The following is a 25,173-nucleotide window of genomic DNA, read 5'->3' on the forward strand; positions in this document are numbered from 1 at the left end:
GCTAAATTTTGTAGAAGCAAGTCCTCACCGACAGACAACAAAGGTCCTAGTTTGAAAGGTAAAGAAAAAGTTGAAGCTAAGCAAGAATTTTCAAAACAATGGATCAGGAAATCGGAACTAAATGTGGATAGGAATACTCCTCCACCGGTAGAACCAAGCAACACTCCACCGGTAGGAAAGAGTAGCACTCCACCGGTAGAAGTTTCTTCATCAAATTGAAGAAATTTCTTTGAGGGTTTGGAAATCAATGAGACATATGCTATTATTCCCTCGGTTGATGGTAAGAAGTTGAAATTACTTCTATACAAGTAGTTATGTTAAGTGATTACTTAATCGGCAGACATTAAATGTGGTAGTTGGCAGATTGACATTATAAATTGATTTTTTTGGCTCCATTTCACTTCACCGAGCATTCAAACATTCAAAGAGTGCAAAATTTCCAGAGCTAAGGCATTTCGAGCAAAGAGGCAAAGCATTTCAGCGATCAATCCTTCCAAAGGCAAAAAAAGATATTTATAATCATGGCATCCTCTTATGTACCTGAATTCATAGCAAACCCTAATGTGGTCAAGGTAATCAAATGCCCTAGGCCCATATTTTAGTTAGTTCCTGAGATAGCTAAAAAGGATGACAATGTAGGTGCTTTTTCCCAAATTCCCAAAGGAGTTGTTTATGTAGAAGACCCTAGAATTTATATCCATTGCCATATAGAAGAATTAGGAGATGAAGAAATCAAGAACATGTACAAATCTGTTATTTGTGATGACTCCAGAAATGTAAAACCTGAACAAAAAATTGTTGAAACCCTAGGATTCACTGAGATCCTTTGCATTCCAGAATTCCCCAAGGAAATAATAAGGATAGTATTGAGCAGGGTACATGGAGAATTCTTTTGTCTAGATTCAATTCATAAAATTACCAAGGAAGCTGTGAAAGCTGTAACAGGGTTACCTTCCACCGGTAACAGGCCAGACAAGACAAAGAAGGTCTCAAATGACCTAGTAATAAACCTAACTAGTGCAACATCCGACAGAAGGTCTCTAAGGGTTAATGATGTGACTAATATAAATGTGAGATTTGTTAGCATGATTTTAGTTTACAAAGCAACACATGCAAACCAACTTAACTCAGTTTCCAGTTTATGCATTAAAAGTTCACATGATATGGTTAAGGATAATGTAAAAATTGATGTATGTGAATGGCTAAAGGATGAATTGATTGACAGTTTAGGGAAGATCAAGAAGGATAAGAAAGGAACATTTAGATTTGGTAACTTACTTGTATGCTTAATGCTACACATAACCAAACAGGTGCCCGGTATAGGTATCAAGAACCTTGGATTTGACATACCAGTAGGAAAACAGTTATCAGACTTATTCAACAACATGGGTGAAAACAAGGAAAAGAATATCAATGAGTATTTTCAAGCACTAAAGGCCAAAATGAACAAAAGAGTTAGACTGTCACTGAAAATTGTAAACAAATACAAAGATGATATATGTTGTGTGATTAAAAAGGATGAGATCTGGATGGAAGCAGTTATCCCAAGAACAATTTGGGTTACTGAGATGGGTTATGAGACTGAAGACCACATCATTGAAACATATGCTAAAGCACTTTTGGAAGCACCAAATGAACCTAAAGAAGAAATATTTGGTAGTGCTGAGACCATTGAAAGTCAAATTCAATCTAAGAAGAGAGTAAAGAAAATAGAAGCAACAGTGAGGAGAGGTTCAAGGCAGGCTAAGGCTATAAAAGAAGATGTACTGAAACAAACTGGTATCACTGGAGATGAGTTACAGGAACAACAACCAAAAACTCACCTTTCACCGGTAGCAACTTCTTTAGAGAGTGACATTCCAGTTGAATTCAAAAGAGTTGTAAGGAAAAGACAACCTTCACCGGTATCCACACCCTTGCCTAGAAGAAATAGACAAAAACAACAGGCAGTGAGGTCTCCGGTAAAGAAGATAGTCCCAAAGAAAAAGCTAACACCTAAGAAGAAAAGGACTCAACAGAATATTTCTCTGATTGACAGACTATTGGATGAAATCACAGAAGAAGGAAAACTCAAAAACATAGAAAAATTATATGATACACTATCAGCAGATGAGAAAGAGCAAGTTGAAAACAGTATTATTTTATACCTAGATATCTATAAGAAGTTTTTGATGGAAGTTGTAGATGAACTACCAGATGAATTATTCAAGAGACTAGAAGCAAGAAGACAATCTGTTGTAGAACTTGACAAGAAAATCAAAATTGAAAAATTACTTGTTGTCTACCCAGTCAACTCTCTAAAAGAAATAGATAATCTTATTGCAAAAGCCAACCGGTCAGTATTCTCTACTGCACACCGGCATATTGCACTAATGGCAGGAAGAGTAAAAGAGGTAACAAAAGAAACAAAAAATGAATGGGATATATTCCTTGTGGAGAAGGAAAAGCAAGAAGAGTACATGAACCCCAAGCCTATCAAAGTCTATCAAAAAGACAAAGATAAGGGTAAAGGAAAGGTTGGTGGACCTCCTAGTATCAAAATAAAAGATAACTTATCCCCGTCGCCTCAATTACTACACTAGTAACAATAACAGAAGACCAACCGGCAGATGGTAGTATGGATGTATCACAAGAGGATACTAATCCTAATTCAGAGATACTATAAACAGTTGATGTTGATACTCAAAAGGTCAACATTGTGGTAGATAAAGACACAACCGATAAGACTGACATGGCTAGTGAGCCACCGGCAATGGACAACATTGATAACACTGAAGGAAAAGTTGAAGATGATAGCATAGGGAAACAAACAGAGAGACAAACAAAGCAACAGGCTCTGAAACAGGTTCATGTGGAAACAGTGCCACTGGCAACAGAAGAGAAACAAAAACCCTTGCTTAAGGAAATGGAAACACAGACTGACCTACCAGAGGTCACTACAAGCATGGTTACTTCCTCCACCGGTGGAATTCAGAATGTTGGTTCATCCTCAGCAAATTACAAATCAACCAATGTAACTGAAGTTCTTTTATATTCTTTGAAGAAAATAACTGATTGTAGTTCACAAGCTTATAAAGCTATAGATGACACAATCCCAATTTTGAGGATGATAGCTCCTAAATGCAACATAGATAATATGGATTCTTTAAGTCAACTTGACACTTTGTCGAAGTATATTACTGACAACACAGTGACAGTTGAACAGATAAAGGAACAGGCATTCAAAGACAGGTTGGAAATTGAAAAACAAAAATTCTTTGAGGATCAAATAAAGAAGTATACTAGGGAATTTGACACACTTCTACCGGAACTACGTAACATGTTGAAGGAATGTAAAACTCTGTACAAAGATACTTGCAAGACAAAAATTTTGATAGTGGACATAGATGAGAAGATGAGTAAAGTACAAGAAGAAATTAATAAACTTGCTGACAATTTTATTAATTCACCTGATACATTATCAGTTTTTGAGCAAAAGATAACAGGTTTTGAGGAAGAGTTACTGAAGCTAGAGAGAGAAAAGGAGAGAATAATAATTAAGGCTAAGAATCTGAGACTAAGACTAAGTCCCAGACTAGACCATCTAGCATCCCTGAGAAAGGAAATATCTGAGGCATTAGTACAAGGACAGAAAACACCAGCAGAGCATATGCAGCAACTCACCAGTACAATTCAAAGAACAGAGGTAGCAATAAAAGACAGTAAGAAATTTATCGAAAGCATAAATTTGGTTTTGGTGGATCTCTTTCAAATTGTAACCACCCAGTTATAAGGTTGAGGCGGAAATCTACAACTCTATTGACACCTTGACAACCTTTGTCATTTTCAAAGGGGAGTAGTAGTATGAGAAAATAATCAGCAAATGACTTATCTGCTCAGGGGGAGCTCAGATATTTTTGGTACACAATTTTTGGATTACAAGTTTTGGAATTTTCTCATGAGTGTTGTCATCAATGCCAAAGGGGGAGATTGTTGGCATATGCACACTCCAATGAGACATTGTAGGTGATTGAAGGTTTTTTCATTGATGGCAACCTTACAATCCTATGACATCGGCAAGGCATTCCACCAACACTAGCAAGATCAGACTCTACACCGGCACTCAAATCATCGGCACCAACAGTGAAAGGAAGCATACCAGCACTGAAGCCGATAGGATTTTTGTTGTTTATATATTTTGCTTATTATTTGTAAAATCATTGTAAGCTGACTTGGCAAGTTGTAAAATGACTCTTATATAAGAGAGATCATTGTAGAACATTTGTAATGAGAAAAAGAAGATTGTAAATAGGCAAAATAAGGCAGACCTATTCTGTGAATTATAGGTTAAGGGTTTATGTAAGAAGCAGAGCAGAAACCGGTATTAGATCTGGCATTATAGATGCTATCTTGAAGCAGTACAAGACACTAGATTTATATAATCCATTTTGTAAGTCAGTGAGACTTCCTATTTTGTATTTGAGCAGAGTGAGACTTCCTATTTTGTATTTGAGCAGAGTGAGACTTCCTATTTTGTATTTGAGCAGTGAGCTCTAGGCAGTTGGCCTTCCTGCATGTGCAGGCCCCTCTTGTAGCAGTAATATTCTCTTATTGGCCAGTAAGTGAATATTGTGGGTCACAAATCCCACTGATTTTTTTCCCACACCGAGTTTCCTCATTAAATCCTTGTGTTATGGTTTGTTTTTTATGTGGTTGTTTTTATCTTTTTTTATTGCATTACTTTCTGCTTACCAGTACACAATATGCTCTACATGCTTTAAGTTAAGAAAATCTATTAACCGGTTAGATACTGATTCACCTCCCCCCCCCCTCTCAGGTTCTGTGGGAATCCTAACACAATGATCACTATAAAATAATAAATACAGAATTAATAAAAAATAAGATATGTACATACCTACAGTCGTGCAAATAAATCATGCATGAAACGGCTAGCAAAAAGAATGGTGAAATGAAATGATAGATAAAGAAATGAGATGGGATGATGTGGATGGAAAATTGATTTATGGAGAATAATATTTCCATAAGACATGTAAATATCTTTATGAGATGATGCTTGAAGAATTATAGAGTGCTAGGAGCGTTCCCTGCAAAATTTGTAGGAACCGTACCCCAATTGCTCCCTTCTGTGGCAATAGGAACTTGCCCAGTTGCTGCAAGAACTGATATTTGATGTTTACTGGTGAATTGTTGTAAGAACTGCTCTTTGGTTGTAGGCCTATGATAAAGGCATAGTCGGTGACAATTTACTAAAATGTTGAATCGAACTGGATCAATAGTGGTCAAGCGAACTGCTCCATTTTTTAAAACTTCTTCTATCTCATATGGGCCTAACCATCTTGTTTGCATATTTACCATAATATTTTTATATCTTTAATCATACCACAAGGCCCAATCACCTACTTGAAATTTCTTCTCCTTTATGCACTTATCATGCCACTTAGCTCTTTGTTTTTGAATAAGTTTTGTTTGTTGTACAACCATTTTTCTCAACTCATCCAAAGCATTCAATTGTTGAATATGGTCTTTTTGTGCTTCAGAAAGTGTCATATTCAAGTGTAGAGTTGTTCTTAGAGTTTTGTGTTCAAACTCAATAGGCACCATTGCTGCTTTTCCATACACCATTTCAAAAGGTGATAAACCAATTGGTGTTTTCCATATTGTTCTATATGCCCAAATGGCTTCAGGAAGTCTTTGAGACCAATCTTTTTTCTGAACAGCTACTATTTTAGTAAGAATGGCTTCTAGATCCCTATTTGTGACTTCTACTTGTCCATTTTCTTGTGGATGGTATGGGGTAGACTTTCTATGCCTTATATTATATTCATTGACCAAGGCTGCAATCAATGTGGAAGTAAACTATGGTCCTCGGTCTGAAACAATTTCCCTTGGAACTCCATACCAAGTAAATATTTCTTCATAGAGGAACTTAGCCACTTTATTATCTCTTGCATGTGTCATAGCTCATGCTTCCACCCATTTGGTTACATAATCAGTACATACTAGAATATAAGATTTTCCATTGCAAGGGGGATCAATTGGTCCAACAAAATCTAATCCCTATTTATCAAATGGTGTCACTAGTATCTGTGGATATAATGGCATTTCATCAGATCTAGTAGGCCTACCCATGCGCTAGCATCTGTCATATTTCCTAGTATATTGTGTTGCATCCTTATATAATTTTGGTCAATAATATCATGTGTTCAATATTTTAAGCGTTTTTCTCTTAGCATCCAAATATCCTCCGCATGGTTCATCATGACATGCATGTAGGATATCATATGTTTCACACTCTCTAACACATCTTCTCATGACTTGGTCAGGTTCCATATAGAATAAACAATCAGCAATCCATGAGAAGTTAAAGATTTTGTCCACCAACAATCTTCTTTCTTTAGGAGAAAAATAAATTGGCATTTTATTAGCAGCTAAATAATTGGCAATATCAACATACTAGGGAGTGTGTGCCTGTATAAGGAATAAATGTTCATCTAGAAAACCATCATCTATGGCTATAGGATTATCCTGCAATTGAAGTCTTGAAAGATAATCTACAACCATATTGGACTTTCCTGGTTTATCAATAACTATGATATCAAATTCTTGCATCAACAGTAACCAGTGAGCCAATATTCCTGTAATTGAAGGTTTGTTCATGAGATATCTGATTGCAGTATGATCAGTATGCACAAATATAGGATACCCTGTTATATAATACCTAAGTTTGTTGAGTGCATAGATAACTGCTAACATTTATTTTTCAATGACTATGTAATTTAGCTCAAGCCCCTGCATGTTCTTGTTGATATAATAAATTGCACTCTCCAAATTATCACTCTTTTGTCCTAATACTGCTCCTATGGCATAATCAGATGAATTTGTGTTAATTTTAAATGGTAAGGACCAATTTGGACCTTTAAGAATTGGTGCTTGGGTCAAAGCTTGTTTGAGCTTCAAGAAAGCTTCATTTCATGAGGAAGTCTATTTAAATTCCACATCCCTGGTAAAAAGAGAATATAAAGGGCTTGCAATTTTGCTGAAATCTTTGATAAACCTTCTATAATATCTAGCATGACCAAGAAAACTTCTGACATCTTTTTGCTTTACCGATGCTGTGATATTTTGAATAACTTCTATTTTTGTTGGGTCAACTTGTATTCCATTTATAGAGATTTGATGACCAAGAGCTATACCTTCCTACATCATTATGAAGAACTTTTCACTATTCAATGATAAATTAGAGTCTTCACACCGTTGCAAAACTTTCATCGGGTTCTCCATTTCTTCTTCAAATTCTGAACCATAGGTTGTAAAATCATCCATATAAATTTCCATGTTGTCTTGAGAAATATCTGAAAAATATGCTTATCACTGCACTTTGAAAAGCAGCTGGAGAATAACATAATCCAAAAGGAAGAACATAATATGCATATGTTCTCCAAGGACAAGTAAATGTAGTCTTTTCTTGATCCTCTGGGGCAATTTGAATCTAGTTGTAGCCACTGAATCCATCAAGAAATGAGAAATATCGCTTCCCTACCAAAGAGTCTAATACCTGATCCACAAATGGTAATGGAAAATGATCCTTTTTGGTTGCTAAATTCAAGGCTTTGTAATCAACACATACTCTCCATTTTCCTCCCTTCTTGGAAAATACCACTGAAGGTGATACCCATTGACTATCCGAAATAGGATAGATAAACCCAGCATTTAACAATTTCTGCAATTCTTCTTTGACTATTTCTCTTAATGCGGGATTGATTCTTCTCTATGGTTGTCTAAGTGGTCTACAGTCTTCTTTTATGTAGATACAATGGGTACAAACTATAGTATCAATTCCATGCATATCCTTGTAATCCCATGCAAAAGTATGTTTATGACATTTGAGCAAGTCCACAAGTGCTACTCTTTGAGTTTCTATAAGATTACTGTTGATATTCAAATATTTGTTTGAATCAACTTCCACTTTGATAGTAAGATCAATCTGAGATACATCAGAAAAATAAGAAGTACGGACCTCCTACGGCAACAGAGTATGCAATATATAAGTGGCTACAGGAAAGTCTGATTCTAAAATATTTGATACTAAGTCCTGCGACTGTTGCTCTCGTCTTAACTCATTTGTCATAATTTTATTAAGAATTGAGTCATCATCATGAATTTGGATGAATGGTCCTCTATTAATCATCATAAGGTGATTGATAGAGTCAACTCCTTCTTCAAATTATTCTCCCAAGTTAGGCCAAACGGCTTGTTGATCAAATTGGGGTTGAGCGGGAGAACCTTCTCCGCAACATCTCATTTATTCCTGCAACTCAAAAGAGAGAACATAAAAGCATACACATATCTATTTAATTAATCATAACATCTATTAATTTCACACATGATATCACCTATGATAATCCGTATGGCAATAGGAATGAATCACATGGCTACAGGAATAACTGGCAAAGACAAAACATGATTTAATGGGCTCAGTTAACATCTGAAATGCATATAGTCAAACTTTAATACATCATTACCATCCAATCATATAAATAAAAACATGACAAAAACTTATGAGTTCTAGGAATAAAAGGAGCTAATATCTCAGCTCATCACTTTCAATGATAGGTAAAACAATTATTACTATTCATGTCCAATATCATAGATAGCGAGGTTGGAGGTGGATTGCTTCATTATTGCTTCCACACTTTATGGGTCCTTAGTGAGCTCTTCTAGCTTTTAATCTTCCTGTAAATTCTACTTAACCATTCTAAACCTGAGAACTTTGCAAATGCTAAAATGGGTGGTAATAGGTGTCGTGTTCAGACTGTAGATTGTTAAGGCCCGAGGGCCAACAAAACTATCTGGATAATCCTGGAAAAGGGGGAGCTTACATCCTATATTGAAAATATGCATGGATGGGATCCTAAAGTGTCAAGGTTTTTTGCCAAAGGATGGAAAGATGGAAAACTTACCCTATTTGGAAGGGTTGTGTTGGTGGACAAGAATCTTATTGCAGAGATTACTAGGCTCCCTGTTCTGTGTGTGAAAAGCAGATTTGTATCTGTATCTGTATCTGAATACAAAACACTTCAATTAAGTCATTAGATGCATGGTTAGTAAATCAATAATGAACATTTAATAATAAAACCATTATAAAGTGGCCTATTTCCTTCTAGTAAATGTGAGTTTAGTTTTTCTCTCAGATTTCTATATGCAACACCAATGACTAAATGACACCTAAACGAAGGATTTAATCTATATGAGCATGAAATTGAGCTAAATGGGCACAAGGTATGCTAGATATGCATGATTAAGATAACATGATTTAAGTAATATGAATGAACATTAAGTATGCACTAACTAATATGTAATATTATCAATGCACAAATCTCAATAAGCCTTGAGCAAAAACAACATGATAAAAATAATCACCAGGTTCCTTTTTTTTAAGGAGAGATGAGAGCCTAAATTTATAGAAAATCCAGAGAGAGACCAACGGTCAAGATCGATCAACGATGAGTGGTAGAGATTCTCCAAGAGGAAGAACAATCTAGGTGAATTGATGTGATTGGTTGTTTTTATCAGCTTTAAAGGAAATTGAACTAATTTTAAGATAAAATCAGAAAAACTAATTTATTTCATATTTGAATATTTTTTATATATTCAATTGATTTAATTCATTAAATTGCTTTTCTGAGATAATTCCATTTTGATTTCTTTTCTCAATTTTAATTCTTTTTCAAATTAATTATTTTTTTAATTAATTTTTTTTTTAATGATTTAATGGCAAATTGATTTATTAATTAAATGTGCTAGGATATTTAATTAAATAAATAGGATAATTGATTAAAATGATTTACTTGGAATGACTAATTAATTAAATGATTATTTAATTAATATTGAATGATTTATTTTCCATGTGACATTGATGATTGAGAATTAATTAATTAGGTGCTCAAGATTAATATAATTTGCCTTTGGTTAAGACCTTGGTGATGTAGTCGAGATTAGGGGCCCGTGGTTTAGATGACTATTTTTAGGGTATTACATTTGCCCCTCTCTAAATTGATGTGCGAGCAACGCATTGATTCAAATAAAATTTAATATCAAATAGATTATCAAATTTGAACTTGATGGACCACAAACCGATGAAGAGCAAGATGTTCAACTTGATTTCAAGCGATGAAGTTGAACATGTTGATTAAAGCGACACCAATCCTGAACTTGATTGAACTAGGACCGACAAAGAGCGAGATACCAATCTTGAACTTGATGGATCAAGAAATGAGTATCGATCTAGAACTTGATTGAACTAGATTGAGCAAAGAGATGAAACTAATTTTGAACTTGATTGAACAAGAACCGATTAGAGAAAATGTCTAGCTTGATTTGATGCAATGAGACTAAACACCTATTTGGATTGAGCATGTGATCACTATCAAAAAGACTCTTTAAACCCTTGATTAAGTTTTAAACGAATAACTAGCTTGATGAGATGCGATGAAACTGATTACCGTTAAGAGACTAATTCAGATGAAGACAATATCAGCTTGATTTGGTGCGATGAAACTGATATGCCCCTTTTTAATAAGGTTTTGGTTGATTAATCTTTGATTAAAAAATATGTTATGCTTGACTTTTCCATGATGTAATCGTTGATAATGATGATGTAATGATGATGCCCCCTCGGGAGTGAAATCGAAAGACGGCGAGGTTACAATGAGTTTAGGCAATTGAAAGGATAAAAATATTTAGCAATGATAATCTGATTATGAAGATGTATTGGAGGTTTAAGTTGAAATTATAATTGATTTCAGCAAAAAATGATGAGAAAAAGTGATCCGAAGACGAAAGTACCAATTGGTCAATGTTGTGAGATTTTGACTAGAAAAAATGATCTCAAATTTTGATTTCAATCCCAAAAATGGACTCACGATAGGTGATTTAGTCAAGGGTATAAGTTTCACGTCCATCGGAGCAAGTTGAAAAATTAGGGTTTTCTATATAAAGGGTGAAAAGGGCCATTTCATTTCATTTTCAGTTTTTAAAAGTTTAAAATTCAAAAACCTTCTCTGGAGCAAAATGGCAATTCTTGAGCATACGCATCGATTTGAGCTGCAAAGATGACGTAATCGATCTAGGAACTATCCCCCTGCAGTAAGTGATCGATCTTGAGCTTTTTAAATTTCCAAATTTGTGATTTTTTTAATGAATTTCTCGTTTGAATTTCATTTTAGTTTGTTGGAAGTCATTTTGTAGGTCCCGGAGACAACTGAGAGGGGGGGTGAATCAGTTGTCTAATAAATTCAAACCAAAAACTTATTAACCAACTTAATGCTTAATACCGATAAATTAGTTAAGTATGCCGGTGGACAATGTTAACAGAAAATTGTTGTACCGGTAAGAATTAATGCATGAAATATAAGCACAAAGTCATCCACAACACATGACACCAATATTTGTACGTGGAAACCCTATAAGGGGAAAAACCACAGTGGGAAAGCTTACCCACAATCAGATGATACTACTATAGATAGTAAGTGTACAAGAGGGGTCTGCACATGCAGAAAGGCCAACAGCCTAGAGCTCACTACTCAATCACAAATGGGAGTCACACTGACTATAGTTGGATGGTTAAATCCAATGAGAATGTACTGCACAAAATAGCATCTTCATATGCTAGATTCAATACCAGTGTAATGCTGATATGCTTCTACAAAAACCTAACTTCACCTTCAAATGATGTCTTCATGTATATCCTTTCTTGATCTCGCATATACCTTTCCTTAGATCTTTTTCGCATTCCACACTTGATCTTACAAATAAGATCTTACATTTATACCATACCCTAAGACCAATTTTAGTAGGTCGGCTCTACAAGATATTACAATAAAAACATTTTACAAACAATACAATATCCGATGCAATAACTGATTGAACATGTCAGCTTAATGCATTTACAACAATAATAAATCATCTCCATAGCGTGCCATGCTAATCTGGAAAAGATAAACCTGCCGGTGTAACCTTAGATAACCTGGACCTATTTGCCGGTAAAAGCAAATATGCAAATGAGAATATACCAATGATTATTACTTCAAAGTAAAGTGTCCACATGATGTCTTCGACATTACCAAGTGTCTTCCATGTCAGTGCAGGTACCGGTGAACATTATATCCTGCCGGTTAATCATATACCGGTAACTGTTTGCATAGTTTACTGTTTGCCAGTGAATGTTGCTAGATCTCCAAAGTAGGTGTATTTAGTAGGTGTTGACATCAATGACAAAACCATACCAAAATACCAACAGTTTTATTATACAGCCATGTAGGGTTTGTCATACGAGTAACTGCTAAACAATGTTTGCTCGTATAAAGTGATTTTTTTTGTCATTTTGTAAATACCCTTAGGTCGTACGAGCATGTTCATCAGGGTTTGTTAATTTAGTCATACTGCATTGTTTAGTGACTCATGTCACGGAGTTTACTCGTACTGTTCGTGGGCTTTACACGTACGATTTGTTGCCCCTTTGTGTTTACTCATTTCAAAAATAGTGAACCTTTTTTAGCATTGAAACTTAACATTTTGATTTATGTGATTGCTTAGTTGGATTCATGGGCACTTTTGACAACTTTCTAACTAAATTTGTATTGCGTACTGATGCATTTTTGTTCAATTTTGCAAGTTAGCTTGCCAGACATACAGTTTCAGTGTACCTATCCACCGACCATGAGATTAGTTACACAGCTCTCAGATGCTCAAAGGGATCATACTGAGCCATGTGGTTTTGGACACTTATTGCAGATACTAGATATTTGTGTGAATCACGGATTACTGAGTGCATTAGTGGAGTGATTTCATTCAAAGCATTACACATTTCACTTGCCTACCGGGGAGATGACTATTACTCCCGAGGATGTATACAAGATTTTGAGGATTCCATTTGTTAGGTCCAACAACTAAAGCTAATGTACTGAGAGGGGAGGGGTGAATCAGTAGTTCAAAACTTTTCTTTAAAAACAATCTTACTGATAAACATAAACTGTATATAGTTGATCTCATAATATATAAATCCAAAACCTAGTTATAGAAATTACAACCATACACATTTCACTCCATAACACAAATATTTTGGTTGTGCAGAAACTCTTGGTTAGAGAGAAAAACTATAGTGGGGATGGCACCCACAACTTCACTACTACAATAATAAAGGTTGCTCGGTTAGAGCTACATGTTTAGCTATTTCTGATAGCTTACCCTGTTAGGAGTATCAAGATCTTTAGATCTACCTTGCTAAAGGATTTTACAAACACTTTTACAAAATGTTGTACCTGGTTAAAGGCTTTACAATTTATAGACCTTGTTAGAGTCTTTTACCCTATTAAAGGTTTCTAACACAACTCAAAATAATTCAATCAAAATCTTTTACAAAATATCTGCAACTTTACATCTGAAATTTTATAGCAGACTCTATGTGCTCAATATGAAATTACCATGCTCATAGCATACCTCGGTAATTGATAGATCAACTCGGTGACCTCTTATGTATTCTCTGTCCCTTAAACTATTTTCTGAAAATCTTCTCGGTGACCTCTGAATACCTCTGTTCAATCATCACATATTATCTTATCATAAGATTTTATCTTGAACTCACCATCTTTTTTATCTTCCTTTCTTTTTTCGGATACTCAAATCACTCTTTATATAGATCTCTTAAGGCGGTGATCTTGTTCATGCATAGATTATACAAACATGTTTTATCGAATGAATAAACATAGAAATTATTTCATTGGATAAACTTCCTCAAAATCATACAAAATCTTTAAATGCAATTCCCTATGAAATAACGGTTCCCTATTCTCGAATCTTGTAACACGTTTCCACATATGTGTCTAGGTTCATTGAATATGGTAACACGTTTCCACTTAGTTCAGATTAACTCGATGTACCTTCTTTGCTACTCAATGGACATAGGAAATTTACTCAGTAGATAGCTCAGTATATATCATCTCGGTGACTAGCCTTTCTTCTGTAACTGACACCCTTAGTGCTTACCGACTGAATCTTTTTGTAGTATTAATCGACTAGGGTATATAGGATGACTTTGAACATAAAACTAATGACAACTTAGTAAATAGTAACAATCTCCCCTTTTGACATTAGTTTGGTATGTTTGACAAAACTCCTTTCAAAGTCATAACACAAAATCTATATACTTATAAAATGTGACTGAAATGACAGTATATACATTCGTTCAAATACATACTCCCCTTATCAATATGTTGAACAAAACTTGATTTGCATGCCCCTGATGTTCCATGCTCCCCTTGACAATTTCATCTATACACTCAGATACTCTGTATATACTCGATACACTCCCCCTTTTTGACAAACATCAAAACTAGTTACCATTCGGTGGGGGCAACTAATCAAAAATAGATTTATATTTAGTACGAGAATCATTGAGAGCGTTTGAAAGTGCACCCTTGACACTTTCCATTAAATAATTATGAGCATTAATATTAGCTAACAATGAAATCAAACCATCTAGAGTGCTCCCCTCTGCTTGTGTGGACAGCTGGGTAGCTCGGTTGATCTGCTCTTGTACTGATGATAGATGGGGAATAAACAATGTCTGAAGAGTCATAATATCCATCCTTAATTTGTGCTCTTCATTCCTAAGTTCTAACTACTGAGCCATAAAAGTTTGTAGCTTGGTATAAAAATTCTGAGTAGAATTTGGCTCGGTAGTCAGTTTATTTGAGAGATCGGTAATCTCTTTCTCAATGGCTTTGGTCTTCTGCTTGATATCTTTAATAAAGAATGAAAATGTACATAATTTCTAGAATAAATAAATAATGTGCTTGAGTTGAGTGGACAACTCGGCAATGAATCCAACAAGCTTGATTTGACCTATAGCAATGGCTTTCTACACTTCTTCAATCATTTTGGCAGTTAGCTCTTTGTCTTTTAATTTGTTAAGGTATTCTGATGCCTCTACTCCTGATGTTTCCAATTGAGTGAGTAGTTCATCCAATTGCATATGGATGGCTGCATCTTTACTTATGGTAGCTTCAGGTAGCATGTCTATCAATAATGCTTTAACCTTCTGAAGTACTCGGTTCTTCTTTTGAATGGATATTTGTTGTTCTTGTTCTACTTTGGCTTTGCACAGCTCACCAAATTCAATAAGTTCTTGCCCTTTGAGTTTGGAAATGTCAATGTTTGGCAACACAATAGGCTTTGACAGATCTATCTTGAAACTGTGCTTCTTTTCTTTCTTCTCCTTTGATGATGCTGCCTTCACCGATTGAATTAGTACAATGGCTTTGGAGGCTTGATCTTCCTCAGTATGTTGCCCGGTGGGAGCAACACTTTTGTCAGTTTCTATAGCCTCTGTTGTAGCCTTCGGTGATTCCTTGCTTGGGGTCTCAGTGGCAGCAGTTTTAGTGCTTGTAGGAGCTTGAGAAGTTTGCTCGCCTGTGGCCTGAGGGGTAGATTCACCTTGTGTAGCCTTGTGATCCTCTTTGCCTTGTTCTATGTCCTAAGGTATCTCGGTTTTCACTTGTTGAGTTACCAGAGGATAGGACTTAACCTGTTCCAAGATTGATTCACGGGTTACCAGTTTGGCATAGGCATTTCCTTCTATCATTTCTTCTTCTTGTGCCTCAGTGTCCATGACATCCTCATCTCGTTGAATAGTTGAAGCAGGATCTTGCTCGGTAATGTCAACTATTTCCACTTCACCTTGAGTTTCTTCAGTCTAAATTCTAAAGATTTCTTGCCATTTTTCTTTGGTTTCCTTTTTGACTTCAAGATAAAGTCCATTCATCATTTTCAAGGCTCTATGCCTCACTTGAAAATTTGTCTGGTAGTTTTTCAAATGATTTCTAATATCATCTACCGACATGTCTAGAAGGAGATGTACTAAAACTCTTTCTCTTATCTACTTCTTTGAGTCCATAGCATATTTCCATCTGTTGTCAATGTGAGAGTATAATGCATTTAGAAGAAAGTTACTTACTTCCAATGGAACTACTCAGAATTTGAGAAGTGTACATACAACTGACTCTTCTATTTGTCTCTTTTCTTCCTCTGTCCAAGAGTCATATTTAACATACCTGAAAGACCCGAATCCTCCATATTGTTTCAATTTGGCACAAAAGTTGTCAACACTGTGTACACCTTCCTTTGTGCTTTTAACAATCTGAAATTTATTTTTGTCTTCAGATTCTGTGTCACTTGACTCCTTATTCAAAATGAGTCTCCTGGTTGACTTTCTATAAGTCTTTGTAACTTTAGGCAATTCAACATTTTTCTACCTCTTACCAGGTGACACTGCAGATGATCTAGTGTTAGGTCATTTCACTGGTGGAGTCAGTGATACCTTAGGTGTATCTTGTTTCTTCCTTTTCAATATTTTTCCCTTTGGCAACTCGGTGCTCAGAGTGATGGTTGCTTCCTGAGCTTCAGATTCTTCCTTAATTGAAAGTTGATCGTCTTTCCTACCTGTTGGCTTAGTAGGTGTGGAGGTAGAACCTTCTCCAAATTTATCAGTTAAGTCTTTTATCATTTTAGTGGCTTTTCTGGTAGCCTTTGGTACAACTATGCTCATTTTTACCTTCTCTTTTACCTCTTCATATAGACCATATTTGATCTCGGTCGAGTGCCTTGGAAGTGTCAGAAAGGCATCTATCTATTGTTGAGTGATCTCAAAATCAATCTCATAACCCATAGGCAGTAAAGATTGAGTTCTGGGTTCTACTGCATTGACATAACAGTAGTCGGTGTCCACTTCAAAACATATAGTATCCTTATATTTTTCCACTAGCTGAGGTGGGATCATGTACCTGTTATGCATCTTTTCTTGAAATTTATTAAAGTAGTCATCTATTATCTCATTGAAGTTATCACCTAGCTGATTGATAAAATCATTTATCTGATGGGTGATCAGTCGGTGTAGTTCCCAAACAATGTTACCAACTAAAGGAAACAACTTCTGAAAATAGAAGAACATGCATACTAAGAGTGACCCAAACTTTAGTGTGTTAGCAAAGTTATTCTTCTTAGGTTTCCTTATTGTGTTGAGATTCTCAAAAATATTCTTCAACAATACTTCACATAGATCAATTTGCATACCCTTTTTTACAATTTTATAGGCCAAATCCACAGCTACACATGGTACACTATTCTCTCTCGCCGACTGAAAGAAATAATAACCAATGACTCTAATTGCAAACTTTAGTTCTGCGTCTGTTACATTATTCAACTTAAGACCTCTGCAATCAGACTCAACTCCGGTTAAGGTTATCAGTTCCTTCCATGAAATCATTTTTTGTGCTCGGTCATGGTCGTATATAGGGTATCCAATGATTATGTGAATAATCTCCTTGGTGATCTTGAACGGTTGGTCTTCTAACCACATAAAGTCATCATGCACTCTGCTCAAAAAAAAATTGACCCATTGGGGTTTGAAAACTCGAGGATAGGTTAGGGCTTCAGTCAATCCCTTAACCTTGATATGCTCATACTTACTATCTAGGATTCCATCAGTGCAAAGTTCATCATACATGTCCTTAATTTTGGTATGACCTAGCTCTTCTACACGGTACATAGTATAAAATCTAACATCTTCAACCAATAGAACCCTATTTGGAATAAGAGAAAATGCAGTTTTCTCATTGGGTTCAGATGCCACTTTGGGAGATAAGGTATACTTCAGTGAGGGCTTCTCAATAGTCTCAACTACAACTGATTTCTGCAGCTTGGGAGTCATTTCAAACTTTGGATTTCTACTAATAAAATAGCTTAGGGTTTCGACTAACCAGAAAACACTTTCAACTTAGTAAATATAATGCAAATATTCACAACTGATATTGATTGGTTAACTTGCTTGAAAATGCATTTAAGATTGTGTTAAAATAACTTGAATTTGCTCTGAAATGTTTGATCACCTTTGATTCGCTTAGCTTTGCTCTTTGAATACTGGTAAGTATAAAATGACCATACAAAGAACTTTAAATACACCCTTTACCTTATCGAGCTTCATGCAGTTAGGTAAGATAAGCATTAAACGCATTTGTTTACACTTTACCGATTAACTTCCTTAAATGCTTTTATCAACTAGACAAGTTTACTGTATTTACCGACTTCACTGGTAAATCGTAAGACTAGATACAATTTCAGAAATGTTAATACATCTTAGCTATGTAGATTTTGGAGTTATTTCCATGATTAAAATAGGAACTGTTAAGATCTAACCTTGTGAAGACGCAGTCCCTTCATACCTTTATTGATTAATTTTAAATAGATGCACCTAACTCGGTAGGTAAGGTGCTTTCTTCATTATTTGATCCATTTTCCTTCTTTTTCCAGATTTTCTGCAATTTGATTCTTATTTCTTCAGTATCTCCTCTAGGTTGATCTCTGCAATCTTTAGCCAAGTGTCCAACTTTATGACAATGATAACATGCCATTCCAAGATTTCTCCATGATCCCTGATTGTTCATTCCAAACCTTATCATATAGTTTGCACTTATATGTCCATACCTTCCACAGCATTCACACCATATTCTTGTATTGTAATCCCATGGTACTGCAGTGTATTGTCAATTGAGATCTGTGTGAGTTTGGTAGCTTCTATCATTTGCTCGATGTGGAGACCACGTGTAGTTTTTCTTCTTAAACCAACACTTCTCGGTATTGTGTCATATCTATTGCAGTTTTTGCAAAATCCCTTGAATTTTGCCTTCTGATAATTGCTAATAGACTTTGTCCTACATTGTTTAGATGTGTGACCATACTTATTGCAATCGTAACAATAACTATTAGACCTAGTGACATTCGGTAGCTTACCTTTTCTGATTCGGCACATGTTGGTAGTATGTCCTTGTTTTCCACAATAGTTGCAAATAGGCTTGTTATGTTTCACCTTATCTTTGTTTCCGGCCTTCCTTGATGATTCTCCTTTCTCGGTGGTGTTGATTCCTTTATCGGTAGAGTTGTTTCTTTTGTAACCAAGTCCGGCAGATTTGTTGGGTGATCTTGTGTTTAGTTGCTCATCCAACATTCTTGGCGCTTCATAACTTTTCTTCAGTGTTTCTTTTGACTTCTTTTCTGCTTCAATTTCATCAGTCAATCTTGATAATTCAAGTTTCAATGCTTGGTTCTCATTTTCTTTCAGAGTTGCTTCATGATGTGCATGACCCAATTGATCAAATAGATTATGTTTAATTCCAGTCGTCCTTGTGATTTCATCATTCTTTTCAGATACCAATGCTTCTAGCTGTTGTTTTTCTCTTTCTATACCTTTTATATTATCTTCAGTTGTTCTCAATGTATCAAGACTTTCAGTCATTTGTGTACTGAAATACTCATGTTCCCTTCTCATTGCTTTAAGTTGATCATTCGGTGCTTTGTTCTTTTCTTTCAATTCTATAATCATTTCTTCAGACTCCTCTGCTATGCTGTTGTCAGATGATGTCTCAATTTGTTCCACCAACTCTTGTGAGTCCTGTAAATCATCAGAAAATCTTCTTCTTACTTTCAGTGATTTTTGCATTTGTCTCTACATGTCTGCAATCACTTGATTAGCATGATCCAATTCTTCTTGGAGATTCACAATTCTGCGTGATTGTTTATAGCCTTCCATTGATGGGATCTTTCTCTTTAGGTTGTAAAACCCTTTTCCAAGAGTATAGCTCTTATACCAATTGTTAGGTCCAACAATGAAAGCTAATGTACTGAGAGGGGAGGGGTGAATCAGTAGTTCAAAAATTTTCTTTAAAAACAATCTTACTGATAAACATAAACTGTATATAGTTGATCTCATAATATATAAAGCCAAAACCTAGTTATAGAAATTACAACTATACACATTTCACTCCATAACACAAAGATTTTGGTTACGCAGAAACTCTTGGTTAGAGAGAAAAACTGCGGTGGGGATGGCACCCACAACTTCACTACTACAATAATAAAGGTTGCTCGGTTAGAGCTACATGTTTAGCTATTTTTGATAGCTTACCCTATTAGGAGTATCAAGATCTTTAGATCTACCTTGCTAAAGGATTTTACAAACACTTTTACAAAATGTTGTACTTGGTTAAAGGCTTTACAATTTATAGACCTTGTTAGAGTCTTTTACCCTATTAAAGGTTTCTAACACAACTCAAAATAATTCAATCAAAATATTTTACAAAATATTTGCAACTTTACATCTGAAATGTTATAGCAGACTCTATGTGCTCAATATGAAATTACTATGCTCATAGCATACCTCGGTAGTTGATAGATCAACTCGGTGACCTCTTTTGTATTCTCTGTCCCTTAAACTATTTTCTGAGAATCTTCTCAATGACCTCTGAATACCTCTATTCAATCATCGCATCTTATCTTATCATAAGATTTTATCTTCAACTCACCATCTTTTTTCTCTTCCTTTCTTTTTTCGGATACTCAAATCACTCTTTATATAGATCTCTTAAGGCGGTGATCTTATTCATGCATCGATTATACAAACATGTTTTATCGAATGAATAAACATAGAAATTATTTCATTGGATAAACTTCCTCAAAATCATACAAAATCTTTAAATGCAATTCCCTATGAAATAACGGTTCCCTATTCTCGAATCTTGTAACACGTTTCCACATATGTGTCCAGGTTCATTGAATCTGGTAACACGTTTCCACTTAGTTCAGATTAACTCGGTGTACCTTCTTTGCTACTCGATGGACATAGGAAATTTACTCGGTAGATAGCTCAGTATATATCATCTCGGTGACTAGCCTTTCATCTATAACCGACACCCTTAGTGCTTACCGACTGAATCTTTTTGTAGTATTAATCGACTAGGTATATAGGATGACTTTGAACATAAAACTAATGACAACTTAGTAAATAGTAACACCATTTTCAGGTAGCAGAGTGGATTATGATTCATCTCCACAGGTTAGGATCACAAGATTACGCAAGGTCTTCCAGGATGATAGTCTGATAGTCTGATCCATTTCATGGGATGACCTAATGAGCAGATATGGATGGAGATTTCTCGTTGCTTGTGTGTTGGCTGGGTTGATAGGATGCTTTGTTATGCTAGATAAAGATCAGGAGGGATTCTTTTATGGCTGGGGTAGGATTTTGGAGATGTTAGTGGCTCAACTTAGGAGATTAGGTTGGGGATCTTACTTGTTGGCACACATGTACCATGAGATGCACAATATCGAATACCGAGATGTGAAGAGAATGGATGTAGGAGTTCTTGTTCTATAGATATAGGCATGGGAGCATATCCTAATGTGCAAGCCAGTGGTGGATGATTCGAGAGAGGCACATCAGCCCATCATGTGTCGATATTCAGGTTACTTGACGCAGCCCCACCTAGGCAAGATAGGTTTTTGGAAACGTCAGTTGGATGACTTGATTATAGTTGCCTGGAGACCATAAAGGCTTCTAGAGGAGTGGGATGACTGGAGGCATGAATGGAGATTGATGTTCATGACATGCCCACTCATTGGGAGATTGTAAACGGTGATCGAGTGGTTTGTTGTTAGCTGGGTGATGTGGCAATACGAGCAAGTGCCTGCTATATCTCAGGAGTTTACAGCTTACGCTCAGTTCGGGGATGAGGAGAGGAAACAATGGGGTCTAAATTTATCATATGCTTTAGCAGTACAGGAGATGATAGACCTCTAGTCACATCACTAGGATTATCTAGAGGATATTGTTGATGCGAGGGTGACCCTAGAGTAGAGAGATGATTCTTTGAGACATCCATTCCTGAGGTTCATAGACCTAGGAGAACGAGCGCCTCAGATTGATGAGGGTGGAGAGGATGCACCATTGTAGTTATAGGGACAGGCTCAGGCATAGGGATGGAGAGAAGATCCACCGAGGTGGACAGGAGGTGATCTTGGCACAAGCAGTAGTAGGGCACCAGTGACTGGGCAGTAGCGGAGGAGGGGAGAGGGTGGCTCATTAGGTGTAGTCAGAGGTGAGTGAGAGGGAGCTTTGGGTGTAGATACTAAAGGTGGTATTGGTGGTGAGGGGGATATGGGAGAGAGAGTTGCCCCTTGACAGGTGCAACAGCAGAGAGATGAGTCGGCTGAGGGAGGAGAGGAGGAGATACCTCAAGGATAGACACTAGCAGATATGATCTATACACTGAGAGGGGAGGTGAGGAGTCTCCAAATATAGCTAGCAGTCACATAGACTCAGATAGAAAAGCAAGATCGATGGCTCATACAGAGAGATCAACATCTATAGAGTATGAGAGCAGAGCATGATAGCCTCCAGTGTGAGGTTGTACATTAAATGAGTAGGGCAGCGTATTACGTGGCAGCTTATAGTGTTGTGGTGCCAGCAGATAGGCAATTTGTACCTTAGTCATAGTATATGGCTCGGTTAGAGGGAGCTAGGGCACCTAGACAGGATGATGCCCTTGTTCAGCAGCCACCACTTCTGCCTCCAGGCGATGAGGGAGAGGCGGAGAGTTATATTTTTAGATGTCTCCTAGATTTTGTACCCCATTTTTGTGCTCGATATATTTCTTGCTCTGATAGACATTGTATACGACAGTTTTATATAATTTGCAGCCCTTTGACATTGATATTTGATGAGATATATATGAGTCTGTGATTTGATCTTATTGTACTTGTGTTATTGATATGAGATGTCTTTCTATATGCTTTTGTTCTACGTGATGTTCTAAATGAATGCATTTCTTTTCAGCATGTATATCATGCAGATGAATGTAGATGTTTTTGTTTATTTTTCATATGTAATAAATGATAAAAAAATGATGAGCTAATGATGTAAGTGTATTTTTTTTTTTTCATGCAATAATATGAATGCAAATGAATTCTTAATGAACTTATGGATCTATATATGATATACTCATGAATGCAGCAAACATCTCATGTAAGATTTTAGATTTCAATGTTCAAGAACTCAATCGTGTCAATAAAGTCATTTGACCACTTGGCAAAGAAATGATGATTGTTTCGAAGTCCAGATTGCATTAAAGAACAAAGAGAGAAATTGTATTATGTTGAAATCACTTGCAATGCACAAAATTAAGAATGAATGCAACCTAAAACCTAGTCACTAGATTTTAATTTTCTTTTTATCATCACTAAGCAGAAATGTAGGAATAAACATAAGCATCAAAGTACGAAGAGCCAGGGTGACTTGAATGTCACGTCGTTTTTAATATAGAAAGCCAACATAAGCATCAAGGCATAAAGAGAAAGGATGACCTGAATGTTACCTGCATGCAAACACACCAGACAAAGCAAAGTTCCTTCCTTGTTATATGCAATATTGATTATCTTGTCTGTAATGGCCCTTGTATTATTCATATCCTAGGACAAATTAAGCATGTATCTAGATTGCATGATAAAGAAAGTTACTCAAAACCCACAAGGAAATGATTCCAACCTCCCTGTAGCATACAAATAAATGGAGTCGAGGTATGTGTGCCGATTTCACCTTGATGTGAGGGCACTTATCATAGACACCCATCTTATGAGATGTTTTCGGATCATCGAAATCATTCCTATAAGTAGAAAACAAAGAAAAGTATTATGCCCCCGGTCCTTGCTCCTCTTAGTCAAGATAGACTTCCTCAAGTTACTCAAAAGGAATAATAATCGAAAAACAAGTTAAAAGATAGCATTCAAAGAAAATTTCAATCAGAGCTCAAATAGTTTTCAGTGTTCTTGCTTTATGTGTTTATTCGGTGGTAAAACTTAGTAGTGGATAGGAGACAAGTGACTGACTCAGATTGGGTGACCTGGTACTACCAATAGAAAGATTTCCCGGTTGACATGCTTAGGACATTTAAATTGATCAATGGATTACCCTAAGAATAGGACATTTATCAGTTTCAAGCCATGAGGGTTCCAAGAAGAACCAAGGTATCATGAAAGCGACTGAAGGAAATATACAAGATAAAGCAAAGATGCGGAAAAGAGGGAAATAAATAAGGAAATGCCAAATTTGCATTGATATATGGAGCGCTTGAGTACAAGAGGCGCCTATTTACCAGGTTTTCACCTGCTTGGCAAAGATTTTTTTTTTTGCTTTTGTTTTTTTTTTGTTTTACCAAGGTGCCTGTTTACCAAGTTTTCACCAAAGAATTTTTCTTTTATATTTTGTTTTTTTTCTTCTTTTCTTTTTCTCTATTTTTTTTCTTTTCTTCGGGACTTTTTATGATTTTTAGAATTTCTTCAGGACCTTTTCATTGTACACATTGTTGGAGCAAAGAATGCTAGGTGTAGAATTTCTTTTAAGTGGATGGTGTTGATCGGTTCAAGGAGATGTTCTCCTTCTGATGTTGAGAGTTGATAAGAGCTAGAGCCAAAGGCTGTAGTAACGATGTAGGGACCCAACCAGTTGGGTTCAAACTTCCCCTTTTGTTCTTGAAACTATTGATTTTTAGGATTCTCTCTTAAAACAAGGTCACCAACCTAAAATTCTCTGTGTCGAACTTTCTTGTTATAACCTCTAGACACTCTATTCTGATAAGCTCGTAGATGATCAAACGCCACTTGTCAATGTTCATCTATAAATTCGAGTTCTTGCAATCTAGATATTATGTGATCTTCATCAATGACAAGACCATGCAGATAAACTCTCAATGAAGGGATTTCTACCTCTAAAGGCAAGACTGCTTCAATCTCGTATACCAAAGAAAAAGGTGTAGCTTCTGTAGGTGTTTTGATGCTTGTTCGATAAGCCCATAGTATCGGATTGAGCTACATATGCCAATCCTTTCCATATTTGTTGACCATTATGTGTAAGATAGTCAGGATTTTTTTGTTAGATACTTCAACCTGGTCGTTACCTTTAGGGTAACATATAGAAGACCAATGCTATTAGATTTTGAACTTTTCGTAGAGCTCATCTAGATCCTTTTTTTTGAATTGTCCTCCATTGTCAGTCATAATCGAAGAAGGGATTCCATACATGTAGATGATACAGTTAAGGATAAACATACCTACCTATTTTTTGGTTTCTTTGATTAGAGTAACCGCTTCAACCCACTTGGTGAAGTATTCAGTAGAAGTTATGATAACCTTGTGTCCATTAGAGGATGTAGGATAGATTTGGTTGATGAGATCAAATTCCCATTACTGAAAAGGCCAATGTGTGATAAAAAGTATTATCTCTCTGGTTGGAGC

The sequence above is a fragment of the Cryptomeria japonica genome, chromosome 10 (genome assembly GCF_030272615.1).
Source record: "Cryptomeria japonica chromosome 10, Sugi_1.0, whole genome shotgun sequence".
NCBI lineage: Eukaryota > Viridiplantae > Streptophyta > Pinopsida > Cupressales > Cupressaceae > Cryptomeria > Cryptomeria japonica.